This window comes from Tachypleus tridentatus, chromosome 3 (assembly GCF_004210375.1).
Source record: "Tachypleus tridentatus isolate NWPU-2018 chromosome 3, ASM421037v1, whole genome shotgun sequence".
Lineage (NCBI taxonomy): Eukaryota > Metazoa > Arthropoda > Merostomata > Xiphosura > Limulidae > Tachypleus > Tachypleus tridentatus.
Window position 1 is genome coordinate 82,578,616 of NC_134827.1, and position 27,046 is coordinate 82,605,661.

The 27,046-nt window shown below is 31.7% G+C and overlaps 1 pseudogene across 1 annotated transcript in view; it reads left to right on the plus strand.

Annotated features, from left to right (window-relative positions):
- Window positions 1–27,046, plus strand: part of LOC143247354 (F-box/WD repeat-containing protein 7-like) — a 109,673-nt pseudogene that overhangs the window by 65,460 nt on the left and 17,167 nt on the right. Inside the window, exons 5-9 of the transcript XR_013026526.1 lie at window positions 8,647–9,025; window positions 18,880–18,965; window positions 20,653–20,842; window positions 21,706–21,840; window positions 24,656–24,965. The product of XR_013026526.1 is annotated as an F-box/WD repeat-containing protein 7-like (transcript). The remainder of the gene's footprint in view (window positions 1–8,646; window positions 9,026–18,879; window positions 18,966–20,652; window positions 20,843–21,705; window positions 21,841–24,655; window positions 24,966–27,046) is intronic.

Below are 27,046 nucleotides of genomic sequence, written 5' to 3' on the forward strand. Positions count from 1 at the left end.
CGGTTGTGTAATTGAGTGTAGGAATGTAGAGGTCATACATTGGATTATATTTATTAATATAGGTATAAAGGTGTTCCTTTGTATTGGTTTATTTTGGGCTTGATTACTTTTGCATTTATGTTTGTTTATTTGGTATTTGGGTGTTTTCTGTGGTTGTGTTTGATTTGCAGTGTTTGAAAACATGTGAAGGTGACTTTTTGTGTTCTTTGAATCTGGTGATGACCAAAGAAGGTTGAAACGTTCGCTTCTCTACATAGTCCTTTCTCTATCCATACCAGCCATTTTTACATATATATAATTTCATCTACAAGTGGGTTTTCTCATCATCACAAACTCAGTGACCTGTTGGTTGAACACATTATAATGTATTCATAAGACCATATAGTTGACTGGTTTGGATAACAATAACTTAAACATAAAATTGGATAGAGGTAATATATTTCTGATTAAACAACTGCTACATAGGCATCCCTGTTCACCCAGGTTTAGTATTTATTTTAGATGAATGAATGTGATAACTTGCATCAGTGGCTTTCACTTTTTACAAATGGATGCATTCAAAAGATTGGCTGATGTCTAGATATTGGCAAGTAAAATTGGATAGAACAGATATAAATCTAATTTTAGCTTAAAAGATTGACTTGTATGAATTTTGTGTTATGTCATTCAGCCTGTGTAATGTGCTCACTAATTTTGAGAGGCTAGTCAAGTATGCACTAAAGACTGAAAGAGTTGCTATTGGGGGAAAAAAAAAAAAAAAAGCTTTGTCTGTATTTATGAAAATTTAGTGTTTGATTGCACATTTAAATTTGAGGCTTATTACCTGAAAATGGCATTTTAGAAGACACAAATGGCTGCCTTGAAACTAAAACCAGGAAATGCTGTGTTCAAGCTTATGGAAATATAATTTTTCTCGGTCATTTTGTGGGTAGAATGAGTTTCTACCAATTATGCTAAGATAGCATTGGTAAGAGACTGGTCTCAACTCACAACCAAGGAAGAATTCTGTAGTCTCTTGCTATAGTTTTGCATTATACTACCTGCAGTTTGTGACTACCTTCTCCATAATTACCATACCATCACTCTCAGTAAAATAGAATTATGCTTTTACTAAAGCGAGAAGTATGAGTAAGCATTTTGGTCTCTTATGCATGTTTTAGTGGAAGTCCCAGAACTGACATATTCATGACAAGGCTGTGAGTTCTTATTAGAAACCAGTGACAGTGTTTGTGGAATTGGAATACTATTATCTAGTGGGATGGAGTAGTATGTTTAATTTCATACAATAATTACGTTTGACGATGCTATATATGGATGTTATACAACTGAGAAAAGAACTGCTGGTAGTTGTAGCCTTCATGAAACACTATCACCATAACTTACCTGGTATAAAGTTCATTACTAGTGTACCGTGTGTTAATAAGTAATTGACAAACTCTAAAAATCTAAAAGGAGTGATTGTCTTTAAATTAATAGCACAACAGGAGTATGATTTATTCATTCATCATTGTTCAGGCCTATAACATCCATTCATTAATTCCCTGATGCTGGTTGCTATGTGAGAATCATAATTGTTGTTGTGACAATATCAAGCCATGCGATAGGCAATTCCACTAGTAGATGGATGCCAAAGTTAGCACATCAGGAACTTTAGTAAGAGCAGAAGAAGGACATAGATCTAGCATGGGCATTTCTTGTTGTGTAATAACTTGTAACATTTGTATGAACAGTTACAACTGTAGGAAAGTATGCTATCAAACACTGCATTCTCATGATTCTCAGTGTTTACAATAGTTAAGTATCTTCCTGAGTTATAATGCAAGAAACTATTCAGTTTAGTGCTGGTTTGACACTTTGTTGTGTGCCATCCAGAGAAAAAGTCACCAAAACAGAGTAAGTTTTTTCAGAGTTGTTGGTTCTCATTTACAGAGAATATCTTTGACCCACTTCCAGAGATTGAACAAGTTTATCAACTTGTACTTACAACTTTTAACTATTTTACAAAGTGGGTCAAGGGCTATCTATTGTTCAACACATTGGCACAGTCTGTAGCTGATGTCTTTGCAATGCACTAGATAGGACAGTTTGGTAAACCAAAATAAACCCACATGTATCAAGGAGCTAACTTTACAACAACCAGCTGTTCTCTGAGTTGTGTAAAATGTTGGATGTGGTGAAGACACTCTTTAACTTGTCACTGCAGTCTGATGTTTTAACAGAATGGGTAATACAGACTTTCAGTCATATGCTTGCCAAGTTTGTTTATCCTAATTAAATGGACAGGAATAAACCTGACTGTATCTCATGAGGGAATAAAGAGTAACTTAGCAAAGACCAACATGTTTGTTTTTACAGGAAGTCTTTGTACATGTAATTTGTGATCCTTTCCCTGAACCAGACATCCCACAATGTTTGCAAGAATATGTAGAGTTGGTGTGCAAGAGGTTGTAAGCCATCATTTTGGAAAGGCTTTCCCACATGCTCAACAGAAAAGGTGCTGTAATATAATGGTGAAGGAAAAATATACCACCATTAAATATTGATGTGGTTATGGTATATGCAAGTGGCATGGATGCAACTTGTTCATGCTGGAAAGGATATTTCTTTGTGCTTAGACAAGTTTGTTCTTTGACATATGAGTTACAGCAGTTGTGAAACAGGGGAAAGTGCATAACATACACTGACTAATTACATTTGTATGTTACCAACAAATTTGTGCATTAACTCAATCATGAATTGAAAGAAGAGACTTGTGAATTGAGGAAGGACAAAGGTAATGTTTTATCTCATCCAGGCCCATAGGTCGAGTAGTTAAGAACTAAAAGTAATTATCTGACTGTTGACATTGAACGTCAGAGATATTGCTAAATCCTTTAATAGACCTTTATAGAGCTGTTGTCTTTCCAAGGGTTGACAGGTAATAAATCAACATTTATTGAGGAACAATCAGAGGAAAGAGGACCAACCATCACCAAAACTAACTTTATGTTCAATAACCAAAACTACCTACAAATAAATGGCCAAAGTATAGGGAATCCTGTGTCAGCAGTTTTAGCCAACATTTTTATGAAACAGATTGAATCTCAAACGATAAATTCAGTCTTAGACCCACCACAATACTGGTACAGGTATGTTGACGATGCAGTTGCAGGATTCACATTTATAGAACACACACTTAGTTCTTTCAGTCGTGTTAACTCGATACATCCCAACATTAAGTCCACCTGTGAACAGGAAAAAACTAACCAAATAGCATTTCTTAACTTGAAGATCACTAGAACTGATACACAATTCAAAACAGAAATCCACATTAAAATCACCTGCACTGGATTATACATTCCCTGAGACTCAGTGCATGAAACAAAACAAAAACTCAACATATTAAGAAGCCAAATAAACACAGCCACAAAACTATGTTCACCCAATAAAACTAACGATGAAATCAACAAAATAAAACAACACTTCATTAATATCTAATTTTCTTCAAAAACTGTGGAAAAATTATACTAAACACCTAGACAATAACAAACAAACAACAATAAATCCCAAGATACAACAAACTACAAAACCTTACATTGCTGCATATCATATGTTCCTGACAGCAGCAAAAGAATAACCAAAATTTGATAAAAACTTGTAACAAAACTCAACACTCCAGTAAACATCAAATTTATTCAAAAATCAGGAACAAAAATAGTCCATACTATATAAAAACTACACTGACAAACACAACACCAACATAATTTATAAAATACAATGCAACAACTTCCACAACTTCTATATTGAAGAAACAAGCAGAAAAATGGAAACTAGATTGAAATAACACAAAAAAGCACCTTCACACATTTTTGAACACTGCAAATGAAATGAAAACAACATTACATTAGAAGACATCCAGATACTAAGTAGGGAAACAAATATAAACAAATGCAAAATCAAAGAAGCCCTACTTATACAGCAACTAAAACCAAAATTTCACAAAAACAAAGGAACACCCTTATACCAATACTGATTAATAACCTAACATCCAACTGCAGTGCCCCCTACAGTCTTGTTTTTGAGATTTGTCTGGTGACAGTCACTTGCAAACTCTCTTACTTAACCTGAAGATGACCTAGGAAGGTTGAAACTTTCTATCCTTATCAATAAAAGTGTTAATACCAATACCAGCCATTTTGAGATGCATTTTAATTTCAAATGGGTTTCTCATCATCAAGAACTTCAAACTACCACAAGTAGTAGAGATTAGTGTTTTCTTAAGTTTTTATTTCTGTTCTATGTATTAAGAAAAATAACTGAAATTTATTTACTTGTAAATAGTAATAATTATGTGTATATATGTATGTGCATGCATGTATGCTTACAACTATGTAACATAGGGTAACTGAAACCCCACTGTACCACAAAAATAATAGAAAGTATGCATTTATTGGTTACTGTATGAGCATGGTAATACTGGAAACATGATGTTCATAAGAACTTTCACACCTATATTACCACCAAATTGCAACTACCCTAGTTTATTGTATTGGATTACAACAATTGCATAGAGACATCTTAAATATTTTTTATCACTGTTATAAAGTACCTTAGACAGTTTTTGTTGCAACCACTGTACTGACAAGTTCTAACTCGGTGTTCTGAGAGCCAGGATTTGAATAGTTTCTTACAACTGCCATAAGAATTATACTATCAACAAGTTGGTAAATCCTACCTCAGCTTGTTTTCAAAGCAGAGTAAATATCAAACTAAGTAAGGAGTGGTGATCCATTGCTTTTTTTTACTCGTCAATTTCTTCTTCTGTCATTAGCAGTAGTATAAACATTGGAAATAGAATGAAACGATTAGATGAAAACTCTTGAGTGTACTTTAGAACTTCATGATCCATAGTGAAAAAGGACAGAGTACTATTCATTTTGTTTCACCTACTGTCTAAGTCAGTGGTTCTTAACCTTGTTGGAGGTACTGAACCCCAGAAGTTTTGGAAAAATAAAATATGATTTTTTTTCAAATTCAAAACATAAGTAGATATTTTATTAGTACACAAAATGAACCATACATCAGTTGCACGCAATATCACTGTGTTCAAAGAAGAAAACCAACAAAACATGAATTTCACACAAAAACAAAAACATAACTCAATGAATATTTACAGCAAATCAATGTGACTTTTGCTGTTGCCTTTCAGAGACAAGTTCAGAAATGAGCGGCTTCACCTTGGCAAGTGCCACTCATATCATTTTCGCAACAAAGTCCGTTCCTTTTCTTCGTTTTTATGTCTACCATCCTTGAAAAGGATTCCTCGCAAAGATACGTTGTAACAAACGGTATGAGTATCTCGAGGGCTTTCTTAGCAATAAGAGGGTACGCTACGATTTGGTGACGCCAAAACGTTGAGAGCGTTGCTGTTCTGAAAAGTTGCTGTTGAACCTGGCTCTGCTGAAGTTCAATGATTTTGTCGAGGTATTCATCATTGACATTTGCTGTCGCAACACAAAACGTAAACGGCTGTCTTACCCATGCTGGATATGACTATCTGGTGGGGAAGTATCTGTTGATCTAACTTACACAGTCATTCAGCAGGGGAAAGTTTGTAAAGTTATCATTCTCTGTTCATTGTTTCCATAACGGTAGCTTTTTTTGAAAAGCCTTCAGGTTTTCTTCTGCTTCGATGATGTTGACTCCACCGCTCTGCATCTGTTGATTGAGATGATTGAGAGCATTGAAGATATCGGCCATGTATGCCAAAATGAGAATGAACTCTGCATGACAATGTTGGTGCTCTCGCAAAAACACAATTCAGCACCTTTCCATAACCACCGAACATTAGAATGGTACAGAAGTACCTCAAATTTAGAGCCCATTCATTACACAGCTCTTTGAAGATGCGGTGCTTCAGGGTACATTTCGCACAAAGTTCACACATTCCACTACAATTTTTAATACTTCTACCAATTTTGAAGACAAGGTTTTTGTTGCCAATGCATGCCTGCACAGAACACAGTGCGTTACAATGATGTGTGGTGCGTTGGCTTTCACCAACACACCAAAATCAGTGTTTTGTCCCAGCATGACTGGAGCTCCATCCAAACAAACTGCAGAAACCATATCCTACGAAAGATTGTTGTCTCTGAAGAAGTCATCCACAAGTTTCTTTACGTCGGCTGCCTTAGTTGTTGTTGTAAGAGGCTTACAAAATAAAAAATATTTTATCTCATCGTTCTTCACATAAAGCACGAGTAAAACAAGCTGGCTTATATTGGAAGCATCTGTGGTCTCATTGAGTTGAAGGTTGAATTTTGCTGGGCTTGAAATCAGATCTGCAACCACTTGAACCAAGATGTCATCACTCATGCCATCTATTCTGCTGCTGATGGTGCCATTTGAAAGAGGAATTTGGGATAACTTATTTTCAGCAGCTTTTCCCAGCATGATATTCATCATTTTCAACACAGCTGGTTTTAGGATTGCTTCACCAATGGTGTGTGGTTTGCCCTGCTTTGCAATCAAGTACACAACTTTGTACGATGCTGTGAGGATCAGTTTGTCAATGGGTAAAAAGCCAAGAACAAGCAAAGTAGCCTTTTCATTGAACCTGGCTCTCTTTACCTCAAATTCAGCAAGTGTTGTGTTCTTGTATCTTCCATCTCCATGAAGCTTTAGGAAGTGTTCTCTTAGTTTTGCCAGTGCTAGACTAGAATTGCTCAACTTGGCATTGCAAATCATGCATTGAGGACGCTGGCTCCTATCATGTTCCATTATACACATGAATCCATATTGTACTTATTCGTCCGACCACTTTCTGTTTTTGCTCGACATAGTAGGAAGGGATTGAAAAATTAAGAAAAAAATCACAATTGACGCACAATTACTACAGTCACAAGTCGATTGCTAAGCACACAAAGTTCCCTGCAGCACAGATATTAAGGCCACGTAATGTGACATGATCAGCCGCAGCCAATGATGGCGAAGTTGAGCATGACGTCACAAATCATACAAGTGGGGTGAATGAAATACACACACACACAGTGTGTGTGTGTCTTGACCTCCGCCAAACCCGTGAGACTGACTCACCGAACCCCTGGGGTTCGATTGAACCTAGGTTAAGAACCACAGAAACAATTTTCTCCATTCTCAGAGTGTAGATATGATGTTATGAATACGTTACACACAGATCTAATGCACTGGTGCCATAGGTAATCAGCTTGTAAGAGATAAGATGTAAATAAAGTTTTAATGAAAAGTGTTTCATATTTAATTACAAGATTATTTTTCATCTGTTTTCTTTATTGTTATTATTATTATAAAAGTAAATGAAATTATGAAAATATAATTTTGTTTAATATAATGAAAAAATAGATAAATTTTGATGGAGTACATGTGCTAGCAGTGTGTAAATTACACTATTCGGTATGATAACATGAGCTCCACATGTAGTGCATGATTTTCAGTTTGGTTTCAGGCATTTTTGGTCATACACATTTCAGAGGTCAATAAAAAAAATTAATTTACAAATATAAATGATGCATATTTAAAGACGCATTATTTATAATAAACATTTGTGATTTCCTGTTGCAATTTGAAATTATTCTAAACAAATAAAAGTAATTTCAAATTATATCCTAATTTTTATGTTGGTTACATGGTTGGTCAAATCAACCAACATTATATTGTTAATATTGATAAAATTACTGATTAAATATAAAACTTTATTGAAAAAAATGTTTTATCTAGAAAGATCTAAAAATTATGCAAACAAAACTCGATATTTTAGGTAAAAAAAGTATATTTAAATTTAAAATCAAAATTACTTTGCACATTGGACAGTCAACATTCTGAAAGAAAATATTCATGTGTAATCGTTAAGGAAAAACTACATAATACTTAATTTTAAAACCTGATATTTTGCATATTTTGAAAATCTTGTAATGTTGACTACTAATCTGCAAAGACCTCTAAAGATTTGAGTACATTAACAAAAATTATGGTACAGTTACTCTCATGGATAATTTTGTGGTTATGAGCTGGGTGAATTCCACCCAGTCTGTATTTGTTAGGTTAAGTAAAGATTGTTTATTGTGATGATACATGTGTTGGGTCTCAATATTTTTCACAAACTTGTTTTTATGAAGAATAAAGAAGTATTCTGCAATAAATTTGTTGATAAATATCATGTTATTTCAGTGAACCTGTCTTGCCACTCTTTGAGGAAATCAGTGTTTTCTGAAAATATAACTAAGTTTTAGCCAACTTTTAGATGAAAAAAAATTTGTTGAAACTTAATGTGCTTAAATACTTGATATGCAGTACTATATCATAGTGAAAGAAACTAGGGTGTTTACTAATTATTGTACTCCATTCTGGTAACCCACAAATAATAATGTTTTATATCTATGGATGACAGGAGGAATGTATTTAGAATTTACAAGACACAATAAATCTGTTACATCTATTATCTTTGAATTAATTTTAATACCATAAGTGTTAGAAATACTACTGATTAAGCCTGCAGAAGTTTGCCTCTTATAAAAATGAACATGTTGTGTATAAAGTTTATAGACAAATCTTGATTAATTAAATACATTTCAAGAATTGCCTTACAAGTACTTATACCTGTACCAAAATTTGTTTCTTCTTATTTCTCAGACAATGTGAGGACAATAATTCTGCAGATGAGCCTCAACCTTCAGGCAGCATATTGAATACCAAAAGTACTGATCCTGCACTCTGTCTTACTCAGTCATGTACAGTTGAAGTGACCAAAGTTTGTACAGTGGATAAACTGTGTGGTGCTTCCTGCTCTTCCATGGAGCATATAAAGAGTAAAGAGGATGAAGACAATCTTTTGTCAGATGAGGACTTGAACTCTTCCGCAAGTGAGGATGACTTTGGTGATGATCAGGATGAATTTTATGAAGGGTTTGAGGACAGCCTTCAAGATACATTAATAACAGAAGAAACAGTGAAAACCCTTTCTAGCAGAACAGAAGATATAACCAGTGTTTCTTTGTCTGACAAAGCTGTGGTAAGCAGAAACCATTAAAATGTCTCTCTCTCTCTTTTTTTCTTTTATAATTTTTTTTTTTCCCTCTAATGTGCACTTTATATAATTTAAGTAAAAATTTTGCTTCTTTTGGAAAAATAATGTTAATTCATTAGTAGATATGTTGAAACTATAAAACATAAAACAGTTAAATTTGTTTTGTAATTCTCTGGTTATGGTAAAACGTCTTTTAACATTTATTAAAAATTGAATTCCATGAAACAAAGTGAAAGATTACTGTATATTATTTCTTATGAAACTCTTGAATTAAATAAAATTTAGCAGATCTTTTAAATGAGATCATAAAAATAAAGTGACTGTGGTAGCACAGTTTACCTCTTGTGGTTTTTCCTTAATTACATTGTCTTGTACTCCATGTATTACATACTATGTTTTTCACCTCAAAAAACTGAGTAGCTTTTCCAGGTTATTACAGTTATGACAGTTTCTTAATGTGTAGACTTGTTTATTGTTCACTGAGTTTGCCAGAATCAGACTAATTAAGTTTTCACTTTTTTTCTTTTGATCGTGTGAAAGTGTTTAAAAATGAATTTTTATCCCATTACTTTCTTTTTATAGTTCTGACACATTTACAAATGTTTCTCTCTTTATTCATATATTTAGCCTCAATAGCCAGTTAATTGTGGTAAGTCTAAAATTGTGCTCAAAGATTAGTTTTGTTCCTGATTTCTTTTACTTTAATTAACTGTACCAATTGTCAGGTGGTTAGAAATGTTTGGCTTGTGTACAGGTGTTAAATATTTTCATACAAGTTTCCTAATTGTGTTGAAAACCTTTTTTTTTCTTCACTGATTGATAGCAAATACTAGTGACCACCAAGATCTAATTCACAATGTTATTTCCTTGTATGTTAATTTTTGTGTTTAGTTTATTACTAGTTTATGGAGTATGATAATTTCTCTGTGTATGTGGAGAACATTAAAATTTTCAATGTAAATGTGTGCAGGGAATAGTAGATAATAGTTCAGTAAGTAATGATTAAAGTCGTAACTGAATTTTAAAGATTGTTGAAGGTTCTGAATGTTCAATCCCTTGCATTGCTATTTCCAACCATCTTTCATAGTTTATAGGTTTATAATTTTTTGCTATTTTTTTAGCTTTTCCACATTAATCTTATCAGTACACAGATTCTGATTTCAGAGTTTTTACACAACAGTAAGACTCAGTGTGTTTGATACTTTTAGAAATTACTGTAAGGAAATAAAGCTTGTAAAAGTAATCACAAGTTTATTGAAATTACTTTTCTCCTAAAATGATTTACCACTACTAGAAGTGGTAATTTCAACAAAATTGCAGTAAAACAGATGGACTACTGAAATTCTCATGTATAATTATCTTCATTTGTTGTTTTGTATCTAGTAAGTATATTGAGGTAAACAACCCTGTAAAAGTTGAAATGCTGGCACTGAAGGCACTTGAAATAAAATAACCATAGTTGAGGATATTTGTTTACATTGTATCTTTTTAATTTTTTTTGTTTATGAGCTAAAGTTACAACACCAATAAATGCTGTTTGTTTCCCTCTATCTAAGTCTGGAGAACTTATCTTGCAGTAGATCCATATGGCAGAGGCAACATAGTTTGATAGCAAATGAGAGTATCTCATATCAGAGAACAGTCACCAAACTTTTCTTTTACTCCTGGTCAGGATGTGACTTAGCATTTATAATGATTGGCTGCTAATCTTTAGGTTCATGGTTTGCTTCCTGTTGACAGATACTGCAGTCTTCATTTTGGGATTGTGGATGTGTTATAGTTTGTTAATTCAAAATTAAGGACAGCTAGTACATATGGCCCTTGTACAACTTTAAGCAAATATCCAAAACAAACAAATGACATAAGAAATGTTTACAAACAGTTCTCTTCAAATGTTCTTGCCTGTTGCAGTTCTTTGAGACTTATATTGTGTGCATAGTCTTGTTGATGCAAATGTGTTTTGTTTTTCTTTCAAGAATTTTTCCTTTTGTTAAATTTTAACAGATTTATGCTAACCTTCTCTGTTGTTTTTAATAGTGTGATATTTATTGTTATAAGTTAAAGATACAGATTAGTAAGATGCTGTATTTTATATCTAATATAAATAGTAATTCTAGCCAACATTAATTTTTAAATTTCATCGCATTCTTCACTTATATAATTAGTGTAAAGTTGATAAATATTACAACAAGAATGAAATGGAGTAAAAGTGTGCAAGTAGAAGCTAATTCAATTTATCACATAGTCTTAAAATAATTTCTCTAGCTTCCTTGATTGGACACACATGTGACTGGGAGGTTATTCTGTTCATGACTGATGCTTCATATTTTTTCCAGGGAGCCAGCTGCACATTAAAACATTCATCTATAGGGGCAGGTCATACAGCTCATTGTAAAATGCACACTATAGTGAAGGCATGGGTTGTTCTGGGGTTGGGTCTGCCCCTTCATCAAAATTCTAACTCCAGTCTTTGGTTCCTTCTGATAGTTCAGATTGCACAAGAATATTTAAATTTCAATTATAATAGAAATTGTAGAAAAATAATTGCTGATTTTAATATGCCTGTAAGGTAATATGGGAGGTTATCAGAAAAATCATTAAGTAGCTGATGTTATGTAAATTGAAAGTAAAGTAAAGATATCAATATCTCATTTTATTCTGTTGTGAACTTGCATTTCGTTAAAAAAAAATCAAACCATTTCATTTTTATCAGACCACTTAAATAATTTTTATTTCATATACGAACTTTAATTTTACTCTACAACATGGTATAACAGTAACGTTTTGTTCCCCTTTAAAGCTGTGTTTTTTAATTAAAATAATAAAAGAAAATCTACGCATCACCACCAGTACAATCCAGACCTTAAGAAATCATAGGTCTAGGTCACCATGGCAACAAAAAATTTCATCATGGTGCCTAGTTATTTTCTCCTATTTTGTTTGTGAATGCACTAAATAGAGCTCAATTCTAGAACATTTCTGGACTTTGGGAAATTTGGAACTATTTTTGCATTCCTTAAGTTAAAATAAAGCTTTGTTTCTAGGATTTTAATGGTAGATTCAGCATTTCGTGTTTTTTCAGAAATGAAACACTAAGGTTGCACAATTCATGACTAATTTCACACTATTTTTCTTTTTTGACTCAGTCAGGACCAAAGTATCCTGTAGCTGTTGATTTTATATCATGTGATCATTAGCATGCATTCTTTGTTGTGAAAGTAAATAAATAAAGTCGTTGTTTCCCACTACAAACAGTAGTGAACTTAGGCTCATTGGAAGACCTTTGCTTATCATTATAGTGTTGTACTGATGAATAAGACCGATTCTGGGACAACCTGTGTACTCAAGACAACTGATATGGGTATTAGAACTTTAACTAAAATAAAGTACAGAACAACATTTTGACCTTCTTAGGTCATTTTCAGGTCAACAAAGGTTAACATCTTTATGGCTTGGGCTAACCTGAAGATGACATAAGGTCAAAATGTTGTTCTGTACTTTATTTTAATTAAAGATTTAATACCCATACCAGCTATCTGGAGAATAAATTTTTACTTCAAGTGAGTTTCTCATTATCGTAAAAGATTCTGCTTGGCCTATCAACATCAAAGTGATTTTCATTTTACTTTCATTTACTACAGTAATCCACCTTAAGTTATAGTTTATTTAATCTACTAATTAAATAATTGCACATATTGAAGTTTAATATATGTTATATAATAAAGTTTCATCATGAATCCTTTGATTTTTAGTGTAAAACTGTGTGTTTTATACCACAACTGCATAACCAACTCAAAATGTATGACATAACTTTTCTGTAATGGACCTGGCTCCTAAGTGTTTGGAATATTGGATTCTAGATCTAAAAATGTATGTCGAGGCCAGATGTAATTCATTCTTGATCCCCTCTAGCTCTTGCACATTTTTCAATGAAATATCGAATGTATTTGATGGAGAAATGGAAAATCAAACAAATTACTTTATCACTAGCTTCATATAGCTGCCAATTATTTCACATCCTGAAACAGCTATTAATTAGTTGTTCTTGAATTGGAATTTGTAGTAAGCAAAATTATCAAATTTACAACATATGGAAACATGAAAGTATCTCTAAAATGGCTTAAGTGGTGATGAATTAAACTTATTGTTCTTTGTTAATCAAAATAAATTGTGTATGTACTGCCACATTGTTGTTGCAAAAGGACTTTGGACTTATCGATAAGAGTCCACCCTTGACAGACCAGTATTGCCAAAAGATGTTGAGTCAAAATCGCAGAATACATGGTATAAAAATTGACTCAGTCACACACAGAAATCACCCAAAGTTAAAAATTTGATCCAAAAAAGCATGTAACAGAAGAAAAGACCATGGGGCCATGATCATGAAAAGAAAAAAGAGAAAAGGTTCTTACAGGGCTAAATGGGAAAGGGACAGTAAATTATTATGCTATGATGAAGATGATTGCATAATATTCTGTGAAATATATCAAGAGAATGTGAATTTTAAAACAGTTAGTGGATTATTAGCAATTGGGGAAAAAAAAGTGAATTCTGACAATGTTATTTGTCATGTATTAGCATGAACAGCTTGTAACTGTTCTGCACATGTTTTGTACCAAATTGAAAATCTCTTGCTACAGCAAGTTATTCACCATTTGCTAATAGTGCACTAATAGTTTTTGGATTCACACCTAATAATTGGCCAATTGTAATTTAGTATCTAGCTCTATTCATCTGAGAAACATTTAATACAACTTGAATTTGGCCAAAGCACAGATTTTATGGAAATTCCATTATTTTAGAGTTTTCAGTTTGCTTCTTAAAACATAAACTAAACAGTTACACTGTCAGAAAAGGCAAAAAATGTCTGATAAGCATCAGAATTATTTACTCCTGCAAAACCAGTACACTTGTAGTAATAGATCTAATCTTTAGGTTCTAAAACTCATTTTTTTCAATTGTGGAAATTTTCTTTTTAATAACTGCTTGCATGATACAAATGTTAAATGTTTACACACAAAATGATTAACAAAGATACTAATCCAATTACTGCAAGGTCTTTTCACATGAGACAAGACTCCAAGTTTTATTCATGGAATTCCTTCTGTTTTAAAAGCACTTCTAATGTGTTTTAGCATATTGTCTATATGGTAGTAACTTTTTTTTCCCACGGGTGTATTTTCTCTTTCATTTGCAATTAATGTTTATAGAGTTTTCCAGGTGTTCCACGCAGAGCATGCTAATATTTGTGTGTGTCAAATTCACAAGCCACAAGTCCTGAACACTAGCCTTTAAATTAGGTGCATCACAGCCTTGAAAAATCAAACCAAAATTGATAATTTCTCCTCTGGTGTGATCAACCATAACCCAAGCCATCAAAGAAGTAATACATAACAAAGTAACAAGTCCTAGAAACTTGTTTCCATAATTCACAAATTGGTAATTATCCACAAACGACTCAGACATGACTTCCTGTGACATTGTACTTAAGCAACTTATTGCATGAACATAATTTTATTAAAAAAAAACTTATTTGAATAGATAAATCAAAACTTGACATATTCCAAATTCTGCCATAAATTTATCTGTGATGAACAACAAATAAAACACCATAAATAAAATTCAGTATAATAGCAACACTGTCACTACTTAAATTTTTTTGCCCATTATTTTAAAAATACCTTTGTAGTCCTTAAAATCAGCACTTTTGCTACTTTTTTTTTTAACTGAACTTTCCAATTTTTGCTTGTAATGATTTGTATACTTGCCATACTTTAACAGAAACAAATTAATCTTAGGAAAATGCAAAGCTTCAGGAAAGAATGGAATTAACAGTGTAGTTCTAAAAAAAAAAATCTATCCAACAAAATCTTAACCATTTAGTACCAATTTATAATTTGTCATAACTCATTATATTACCCAGCTATTTGGAAAAAGTTATTTTTAACATTATTCCCCAGTCTATTATAACTAATCTCAGCAGCTAAGCACCTGTGGTAAGTTGATGGAAAAATCAATCATGAATCAAACACTAGCTTAGAAACCAACAATGTTATTAACGATGTATAGAATTCAAGTAGAAATTTCTAAACTTACCAAACCCATTTATCACAGTTTCAGCAGAAAGTGTACATACAACTTTAGCTACCTTTTGAGACATCCAAAAAGCCTTTGAATTGATATAACACAACATATTTCACTATAAACTATTTGATGATCATTTACCTACCCTTATCATACACTGGATATCCAGGTTTCTTACCAATGGAACAGCTGAAATTAACAGTGCAACATCCAGGCCCTTCTTGTTCATAGCTTATGTCCTCTAATGGTCAGTGTTTAAGCCCAGCATTATACAATATTTTTGTCAATGATATCCAGTTCTCTTCCTTAAACCGTATACTCGCATTTCAATATATGGATCATATTACTATCTGGGGTTTTTCTAACAACTTGCATAGCATTTCATTGAGTGGTATTTGGACCCTAAATAAATAAAAGCATGAAAAGGCTTTGTTAACCCTTTTATAGCAATTCAGGCAGTAAACAGGTAGAATATTCAGTGCCCAAAGCTACATAATCTTTTGACATGAATTTTAATAAATTATAGCCCATTTAAATGTTATTATCTTTAAGTTTTAGGTGTATTCATCCCATGTCAACAATACTTAATACCTTCATATTTTAATTTTCACTCTTATTTATACAACCTTGAACTGATTGTCCTTGAATAGTGTGTTGGTTCTTTCAACTGTCACAATGGCTTTGTCAATACCAACAGCAGTCTTTTATATTCAAGCCTTCATATACTGTAAGCAGCATTCTTTAGTTTCAGTATTAACCTATCTTTCTTTAAATAAACTCCGTTTCCTGCCTCCAGCTTCCCACTCCTTGGTTTATCATTGACATTTATTACAAGGTGTCAGCTTTTCTTTTTTAGTTTCCAAAACACCTACTAAGGAAATGTGCTTTGTTTTTTTTTACATGGGAACCCAGATTGTGACCTAACAGATAGGTGAGCAGCTTCACAGCTCACTAGTAGTGGTCCTTTGGGTTAGTGCAGTCATGTGGGAGAGGGGTACCTCAGCCACAGCAGCCTTGGCAAACATCTGGAACACATCATCTTGAACACACGTTGCTTGATCTGTGTACACAATACATAAACATAAATACACACACGTGCATTCTGCTTGTTAAGCATGATAGTCTATAAATTTTGTATACAACATACTCCAACACGTCTAACATACACATCTAGCTAAACATTCATTGCACAGCATTTGTTGTGTCAATGTTTACTGATTGTATATAAATGATGAACGTTCATAAATTTGTGAGGGGTCATTCATGGTTTATAAAAGTCCTGTTTGGTTAAAAATGCTTAGATCACGTTACGTGGAGTCATGTTTAAAGGCTCATTTGATTTTTAAGGGGCCATGCAGGCTGCCTAGGAGAGACTGTTTATGGATCCATTAGAAGTTTGAGATATCATTGGCTCCTGTGCCTCAGATGATTTCAAACTCTTCTGTCATTTTCTTTTCCTGATGAAATAGACATGTCAATAGGCAATGCCAAACTTTGGTATATTTTAGTTCTGGTATAATTCTGTGATCAAATTGTGAACTTGTGATATTCATATAAGTTAAAGGTAATTAAATTGTGATATTTTCAACTATGACTTAAACTGTTTTCCCATACCTTTCTATCACATATTTATTATTTCCTTTAAAAATATGTCTTAAATCAAGCTTCAACAAATCCTAGATGCCATATTTGCATTGCATCATAAAATTTCATTGTGTCATCCAGTATTTTCTTCCATTTTATTCATACATAGAGCTGTAGTAAATATAATTTGAATCTAGAATAGTTATGGACTCTTGGAAACCTAGAGCTGTTTTTGCTTTCTTTGAGTTCTAAAGTGAGCTTTGTCTCTAGAATTTCAACTCTTTCAGGACAAGCTCATACCACTTGCAGAAATCAAGTTGCAAATTTCACTTGTATAACAATACATGTGGTAACTCTCAGATTTCTTAATGTATCATCTCAAAATGTGGTAAGATTTTTAGAAAGATCATAAGTATCTTGCACACAAATAATCATGGTTTTATAATTGTTTTTACTAAAAATATGTTATTTTAATGTTGATGTTACTGGTCTTCAGCCAATAACAAATTAGAGTGCAAGTTGCTTTTCATTTTAATTATAAAATTACTTTCTTTGTCTTATAGTTTTGATATTTCATTTGCATAATCTCTATAGCATCCTAAAAAGATATCACAAATTTTTAATCATAAATGTTTATATTTTATTTTTCATTTTCTTTACCATTGCACTAACTCTAGCTGTTATTATTAGTGTTGAGTGCAATGAAATTATAAAAATTAGGAAATAAACAAAATATATAACTTTTTATATTTTGTAGAATATCTTTTGAAATGTTTTGCTTATATTAATTTCTGGTATTTTCCTTCTACAAACCTCTTATTCAGCTCAATAATATCTCAAGCATGAGAACACATGCTAAACATGATGTATATTTACAAGATATTTAGTAATTTTAGTTATGCATTGTAAAACATAACTAATACATAATTAGGTAAAATATAATAATAATACCTAAATGCAATTTAAACTGTTGTTATAATGTATTCAGGTAAGAAACAGTTGTAAGTGCTATAGTCACTCAAACAGCCAGCCATACAGTAGTTAGTTTCAAGTACCCCATGACAACAACATTTGCACCAGTTTCAAAATAACTAGTTTGATTATGCTAAAAAATAAGTTCTTTCTAATGGTTATAGCTGTGTGTATGTAACAGGCTATGTAAAGGCTATAAAGCTTGAACAAATCTGTTGAAGGTGGGCTTAGTCCTGTTTATGGTTGAAAAAAATTACTTGTTTCAACTTTATTCATTTAGAAAACTTTAAAATGAAAGATTCAAAAGATTGTCTAAGTATATTATTGTCTTGACATTCCTCTGTAGTACTACCATTGTGTTATTGAAGATAGAGAATGTTAAAGTAGATAATTTTCTTAGCTGGTTGGTCACATGACAGTACATCTGAAATTTTATTTTTTAAAAAAGTTAATTTTGAAACAAAGGACTTAAAACTTGGATAAATAAAACTTTTGAATCATCACACACATAATATTAAATTCATTTACATACATTGATATTAAAGGTGTTTAATTAAATTTTGAACACAACAGTGACGTGCAGAAAAGCTTCTAAATGAGCTCCTTTGCAAAAGGATTAATGGCAGATTCAGCAGTTCATGTTTTTCAGAAATGTAGAGCTATGTTTGCACAGCTCATTACTAATTTCACACCATTTGGTTTTTCTTCTTTCTTTCAATCTAACCAATCATTTCACCTTTTTATACTTTGGGTCCAGAGACAGTTAGTTTGGGCAACACTATGAAGTGATTGTTAGCATACATTTGATGCTGTGAAAATAAATATATATGTGGCCTTCATTTTTGGTACAAACAAGAGTGAAGTTAGGTTGGCACACCTAGCTCCTAGGTGTTTGGACTGGCTCCAAGATTCAAAAACAATTCGTTGACATCTGCCTTAAATAGCAATACAGCTGATAATAATTTCAGTCATACTATTCTCTAATCAAGTTTTATTGTGAATATTTTGTTCATTACCCAATAAGGAATTATGATTTACCAGTTTTGTATTTGCAAATCACAAAGCTTGATGCGTTATACTTTGTCTCCAATTTAACATACAAGGCTATTTCATACTTAGCAATAAATAATAGGTATGTAACTAGTGCATTTTTGTGTCTGGAGTTTATTTATTTTTGTGTATATTTGTGATACGAATAGCATATGAAGAGAAAGTCTGAAGGAACCCCTGATAGTACAGATTACTTTCCTGGAAAGAAACACTGTAAAACAACAGATGGATCAAGGTGAATACACTAATAGTTTCATTTGCTCAGAAAGAAATAGTTATAGATTGAACAGAGTTATTAGAGATATTCCTTTGTATTTTGATTTGTGTCAAAATATTTCACTGCTTGAGTGTCAAAAGGAAAAGCATATTTTTTTCATTATTAAATAAGTAATGAAACAGGAACACAGTTGTTGGAACAATGTTAAAACTTTAATAATAGTAAGCTATTTTTGTGGAATCAAAAATAAAAATAAAGGCAACATTATTGTTAAAAATATTAATATTAAAATAAATGGTAATTTTGAAAAGTTTGAGATTTATGAAATTGTCATGTATATTATCCATATTTCTGTTTTTGCCTGTTACAGCACTTGTAAATGAGTGAGGAAAACAAATTTAGTGAAATCACTTTTTTTTAATAACATATATGTAAAAGTTTATAAAGAATTTATTGTGATTTGTGTTACTTCTTAGTTAGATTTTCTTAAAATAACAAGTAAAAGCGATTATGAATGTTGAATGAGATATTGTTTTTTGTTAATTTAATTACACAGTCATGATGAAATGTCAACTGAAGAATCATTTAGTAACATGTACTTAATTCAGAGTAATTTTTAGTAATCTGTACTTTAAAAAGCAAAATTAAATTAGAATGAAAGGCAAAATGTAAAGGAATGTGTTAAATATATACAGATTTTTGTCAGTCTCCCTGTTATTATTTTGCTTGTACAGAGATCAGGTGCATTATATGAAAGCTGTTTTGGAGCCTTATTGGTACTGTCCTTGTTGCCACATCTATTCATGCTCATCTGTTTATCAGTTGGACATCTTGACAATAGCTATGCAGCACAGTTTCCATCTGAAAAATCTCATGTCCTGAGCACACTACTCCTCCCTACAAGCTTGCAATAATTTCTTTAATGAATGAGGATGATAGATTCCAAAGCCCATTTTTCTAGTCACTTAACCACTTTACCTTAATGTGGATGGATAACATGAATATCCATTTCATTCTTCAGCTGTTTGAGGTATGCAACATTTTAGATACATCATAGAAGCAACTTGGGTCACTTTTTCCATATGGGTTTTTTCTCGATCATGTTGCTTACTGACACCTGAGACACGTAGATGGCTTTTGCCATTGACCTTTTTTATTTTCATAGATTCTAAACTCTTACAAGATACTACACTTTGTTTACCATGGCTGTAGTATGACTTGATGGAGATCTCTTTCTGAATGGTCATTTTGATAAACTTGATCTGCATTATTCCTTTGTTTTCCAGTGCCATTAAGTGCTAACAATATCCCTTTCTTTTTAAAATTCTAAATTTCCAATCTGAAACAAATTTTAATTTTAGTGTGTGAATATTTTACACTGGAAAAGATTGTTACATACCTTTCCAAAAAACATCAGTTTTCCAGTGGTATCACACTACCTGCACAATGTCAAAATGTAGACTGTTGTATATCATTTCACTGCAACTTTCTCAATTGTAATTGTCACATAATTTCCTGGTATTCATATTCAAAATAATTTTAATGTAGTAACATACTTAACTTTCTGTACCACATAGTAGTTGCATTATGTGTTAGAATATGCTTTTATCATATTGATGAATTTTTATGAATGCCAGCCAAAACTATCATTTGTTTTTGTAACTCTAGTAGTGTGTTAAAATCTGTTTATACTGTCCATTAATAGTAACAATTCCACAATGCTCAGTAGTGGTGCTGACATCTCTCAAGACAGTGGGATCCTGGAGGCTGAAATGGAAAATGAAGAAGCTCCAATATCTTCTGCACCAGAGAAACGCACCACTCTTATGAAGAAACGATTAACCACAAGAGTCAATCCTCCAGCTGAGCTCCCCACGTGGCTTGCTACGTTCCAGGTATGTGTGTGTATTTCTTATAATTCCATATATTACATCACAGGCACACAGTTCTGATAACATAATTATGTAAAACATGCAACATTTTCATTTCAGTGTATGCGACAACAAATACATGATTGAACCAGCAAAACTATAACAAAAATATAAATTTTAATACCAGAAAATAAATACTTTATAATACCACCAAATGGTGCTGTGGTTTTTTGTTCAAAATTTGAGGTACACAGAAAGTTTGACTTGTTTGCAGTAAAATTAATCGAGTCAGATGAATAAAGCTTTTATTTTTTGTTTATTGAGAAATGAAATTAAAAACAAGGAATTACTTTAAAATGTTTATTTAAAGGTAAACAAACTGTAGAATTGAAATTAGAAAGTGATAAGCTTTTTACATTTTTTAGTATTTAATACGTAAATCATAGACTTCTTGAACTACAAAGGTAGTGTAAATTGTGATATTGAAAATGCATCGAAGAACAGATTTATTACAAAGTTGCTAAAATTTTAACTGTACAAGTAACTTAACAGCTCCAAAATTTCAGTCTTTATGTAGCAGAATAAGTTTTGGCTGGTGATTGAACCAGTATCACTGTATCAGTAATGTGTTGTTTTATTTAACTCAAAAACATAAAATAGTAATTGATTTATGTGTACTTAATTGACTCAAAGATCATTTGAACAGAGAAATAGGTTCAAATGAATCACATAGGAACTTAAACAGTTTTGGACCCTTTCAAGATACATTAATATGTTCACAATTATACCTAAAAGTGGTTAGACTTATGGTCTAGAGGGACCTTATGTATCAGATAATAAAAAATCTATTCAAAACTTAATAAATATTTGTATGCGGTTCTTTTCAGACATGGAGCAATGCAGAAAGACTACTTGCTATAGATCAGTTAATAGAAACCTGTGAACCAGTACAGGTTCGACACATGATGGAGGTGATAGAACCACAGTTTCAGAGAGATTTTATTTCATTGCTTCCAAAAGAGGTTTGTTATTGGGTTGTAATTTCATGAAATACTATTTTTAATTTTATTATGAAACTATATTGATTACATGTATTAATTTAAAATTTTTGAAATAGCTATGAACCCTATTATGAAGAATGTTTCTTTGTATCCAGTATAGCTTTTAGCAAAGTTAAAATTGCCTTTTTTTCTCTTGATACCATAATGGTCATTTAATTATTCTTTCAATTACCATACTATTACTAAAGTGCTTTTTAAAGCCCTTTGGAAACAGTAACTTATGTACACTTATTTCAATATATGACAACAGAGTAGAATATCCTCTAGTGGTTTTCCTCAACCACTTTAATCTGTTAAAAAGCTACCATGTTTTTTCAAACCAAGATTTCAAGGAAGTAGCTTTTGTCTTTATTCTGCTGAAAGTCTCATGTTTTTATTAGATTTAAATAGAGCTTGCTTACTAAGCTTGATAAATTATAATAGAATTTTGTGATATTACTATAGTAATTTATGATTTTGGTTATTTCAACATATATGTCTTAAAAGTATTATTTCCTTTTACATCCTCAATGTGCAAAACTTGATAAGGCTTAGCAACCTATACCAAGTAGCAAACAAGTAAAAAGTTCATAACTAGAAAAGATGGTTGTCAATTATATTTCTTTATTTACTGTTTTGTATTATAAGAAAAATAAGTTTGAATGCATTTGTGGTGGTAATACATGTATTTCCAGTACTATGCAAAAGTGTTCAGACAAGATAATATTTTGTCACTGTTATGGAGCTAATTCTTCCATGTCATTATAGAATATAAATTTTAACACTATAGTAATACTTCGCTGATCCCTGTTGACAACTGAATGAGATAAAGTGAGAATACTTATAATTCTATAAAATTCCCTTATACTTAATACCTAAGTCATGTCATACACAAAGAACTTAGAGAATGTTTCAACAACCTTAAATCTTCTATTAACAACAGAAACAATCTTCCTGTTGCTCAATTTCTTAACCAACTTTGTCATTCCATTAACGATGTTACTCTCATTAGCACTAAAACAGGATTCAAAACCAAAGCAGATAGCTTTTTCTAAAGTAAAATATCCCTAATGCCTTTTCACATATGCTTTCACCATCAGCTACACAGCTGTAAATGAGATGATTACAACAGTACTCAGAGAAATAGAAGTTTCCTGGAAAATTAGATGACTTTCATGATGTAACTAAACTCCCTATATACATATATATATCACTCATTCAATTATACTAACATTCCCAGTTTGCCTATGAAGAAGAAAGATCCACCTTTCGAAAGCTCCCAGGTTATAAGGTTTTTATTTATTTTTATCAATACTTCTTGAGCCTTCTTATTTTTCTAACATCATGAAAAGCATATAATAAGTTTTCTGTTTGAAGGAACATGTTGATCAAATTTGAAGTTTGAAATAACTGCTGTGGTACGCCATGCAGTGTCCTTACATATATAGAAAGAAGCTAGCATATGTTACTGGTATATGCTAGAAGAAATCTGCTTGATAGCACTCCACAAATAAAACTTGATAAAAATAATGTTTAACACCATATATTAAGTTTTGTTCTTATGCCACAGCCATAAAGCATTGAGAGTTGTCATAAAAGTTGTATATGATTCTGTTTGGACTCTGTCAAATTGCTGCAGACTTGAAATGCTCCTCAAGTGCTGCCAAAAACGCTCTAGATAATGAGACTGAGACAGGTAGATTTGAAAACAGAAAATGAAGAGGCAGAACACTTAATCTCAGTATGTTATAAATCTTCTTTTATGCAGCCTTTGGGACAGAAGGAAGACTGATACTAATCTTAAGCATGAGATAAAAGTTCATGTACCACATGACAGAAAAGTGTCCAAATCAACAGTATCAAGAAAACTCAACAAGAATGAAATATTTGGTTATGTAGCAGTAAAAAAAAAACCTTTACTTTGACATCCCAATACTAAGAGACTAAAATTTGCTAAGTACAAAAACTGGACTTAATGATTGGGAAAGGGTGTTATGGATGGATGAGTCCAAGTTTGAAATACCTGGTTCAAAATGTAGGTTATATGTCCAGTGGAACAAAGGTGAAAGGTACTTACTTCAGTGCATTGCATCTACCATGAAGCATGGGAGAGGCAGTGTGATGATTTGTGGGTGTTTTCCTGCTGAGGCACCAAGAGATATTTGCAAAATAGATGGAATGATGGACCATTGCGAATACCATCGGATACTGAAGTATAAGTTTTGTTTTTTAGATAGTTGATAATTGTCTAGAAATTATAAAGATTTTGCATGTGAAATTTGAAAATTTTCTGATACATTTAAGTATTTTTAACCTAAAAAACCAAATTTACTTTATATGTTGAATAATCAATATAAAAAAATGGTATGAGAAAAATATTAACTTACTTAAAAATTCTTAAAACTCAATAAAACAGAATATCAGAATTTTGTTAGATGTCCTATTAAACTGAACTCTGAGATGCAAATGTTACTTTGTGTGTGCTGTGAGAAAAAACAAGTAAACATTATGCGAGTGAAACAGTCCATATTAATATTTTTATTTTGAAAATTTTCAGTATATGTTGTATCCAAATTACTAATATGGTACTTTGCTACTCATATTTTGCTTTTAGAAATAAGAATATACAACTACAAAAGTAAACCATTTTAAACCTCTGGTATTTTCAGGAAAATGTATAAATATTGTATAAATATTCTTGCATTCAGTTTTTAAGGAAAGAAAAGTGTTTGTGTACTCATATTAATTATACAGTTATTGTTATCTATTATATATTGAATACCTTGTAACATTGCAGCTTGCACTCTATGTTCTGTCTTTCCTGGAGCCAAAAGATCTACTTCGGGGCAGCACAAACTTGTCGCTATTGGCGAATACTAGCAGAAGATAACTTGTTGTGGCGTGAAAAATGTCGGGAAGATGGTATTGAAGATGTGCGTGAGGTCTTGGGAAAGAGGAGAGCCAGAAGTTCAAGCACTACCACCCAATTTCCACAAACTATCTTAGCAACAAATGGAATTGTCTCACCCAGTCCTTGGAAAGCAGCTTACATGAGACAACACCATATTGAAATGAACTGGAGGTGTCAGCCATTGCGTTGTCCAAAGGTTAGTAATGGTAGTCCTATTTTCAGTATTTAGTGTTTCTATCCATGTTTGTCTGTTCAAAGACTGACGTATATTGATAGCTTGAGAAATAAAAAACTTTCTAATCTTCAAGCTGTTACACATATATTCAATTTTAAAATGGAAAACTGAAGTAAGACCTCTAAGTGGAACCTTTAAGACATTTATTTTCATTCTTTTTATCTTGTGTGTATATATATATATTTTGCACAAAATATTTCCAGAAACAATCTTTACAGTGTATAAATTTGAATGTAAACATATGTATTTTTTCTAAAAATGTCAGCTTAATTATCCAACATAGATCCATTTAAGAGTTATATTCTGGCATCTTTTTTGTAAGAGAAGTAATTCAGGCTTTATTATCAGGATTTTGAGAACTTAATAGTAAAATTTCTGGCATCATGCACTGAGAAATAGGATTTTTCTGGGAAGTTTTGTAGATGGTTATCGAAATTCAGTTATTAGTCAAGAATAATGTAGAGTTCTTATATTTTAGTGTGGGAAACCATAACTTTTTATTTGTTTTTATAAAAAAAGTTAAAAAACATTATTTGCAGAGGCTCAAGTTTTAATTTTTAACTAAAAGTTAAATTAATGTCTTTTCAAAAACTAGTAAGATTTTGTTAATGATCATAAGTATCTTGTACACAAAGAATGAATGTTTGTTTTTACTAAAAAATAATTATATATTGTAGTTACTTGCAGTTGAGCTATTATCAAATTGAGTACAAGGTGATTTTCAATTGAAGCATAAAAATACTTTTCTCTGTCTTAGTTATCAAATTTCATTTGTGTAATTTTCAGAACCACATAAAAGAATATTAAAATGCATATATTTTTGTTACCATATCACTAACTAAATCTATTATCATCAGTGTACAATGTAATGAAATTTTAAAAATAGAAAATATTTTCATTTTCCTGTATTGTTAATTTTTAATTTCTTACTTTCAATTTTTGTCTTTTGCGGCTTATCATTGACCTTGATACAAGAAAACAGGTGTCCTCAATGAATATAACAGTTTCTTTAAAACACTTATGCAACCCTTCTGCAAAATTTTTGTTAAGCACCTAATAACAGAAGCCTTGAGAATGGAAAGAAATGTATGATGCATATTTTAAGCTTTTTAATTATGCATTTTGAAAGTGATGCATAATTAACTAAGTTATAATAGTAATTTAAACTCTACCTCTAATTATAACATATTTATGTAAGAAGCAACTATAAGTGCTACAGTTGATCAAACAGCCAACCATACTACAGTTAATTTCATGTACCCCATGACAACAACTTGGCACTAATTTAAAAATAAATATTATGAGATTATAGTTAAAATGGAGCTATTTCTGATTGATATACACACAAGTACATAACATCAACACAAAGATTATAAAGCTCCCTCCAACAAATCTGTTGAAGGTAAGCACAGCAGTTGTCAAGGGTTGAAAAAATTTATTACTTATTTAAACTGTATTCATTCAGAAAACTTTGAAATATGAGAATCAAGAGATTATGTAACCATCTTGTTGTCTGGACAGATCTCTAATTAACTAACATTTTTTACTGAAGATGCAGATAGTCAAAGTAGAGAATATTCATTGCTTGTTTGTCACATAACAGTACATCTGAAATTTTAAGTAGTTTTTAAAGATTTATTTTTTTAAAATAAATGACTTATGTCTTGGAGTCATAATGTACATTATAATATTGAATTCATTCACATACATTTATATTAAAGATCTTAAATTTTGAATGTGACACAGAAAAACATTTAAAGGGACACCTGGTATAAAATGGTTAAAAAATGAGAAAGGCACAGTTTTATGTTTTCTTCATCAGTAAAAAGACTTACAAACATTTTATTTAGCAGTGTGAATAAAAAAAAAGTCTTCTTTTTATGAATTGCTAATTTAAGTAATGAAGAATTCCAAACTATGTTTACTGGATAAAGAAGAAACTTTGCATTTGTCTTTTTGCAGAACTGTACAGTTGTCATTTAAGAAATGTGACACAGAAAGATCTAAACTATATTTTTTTCATGCAGAATGTCTTTAATCTA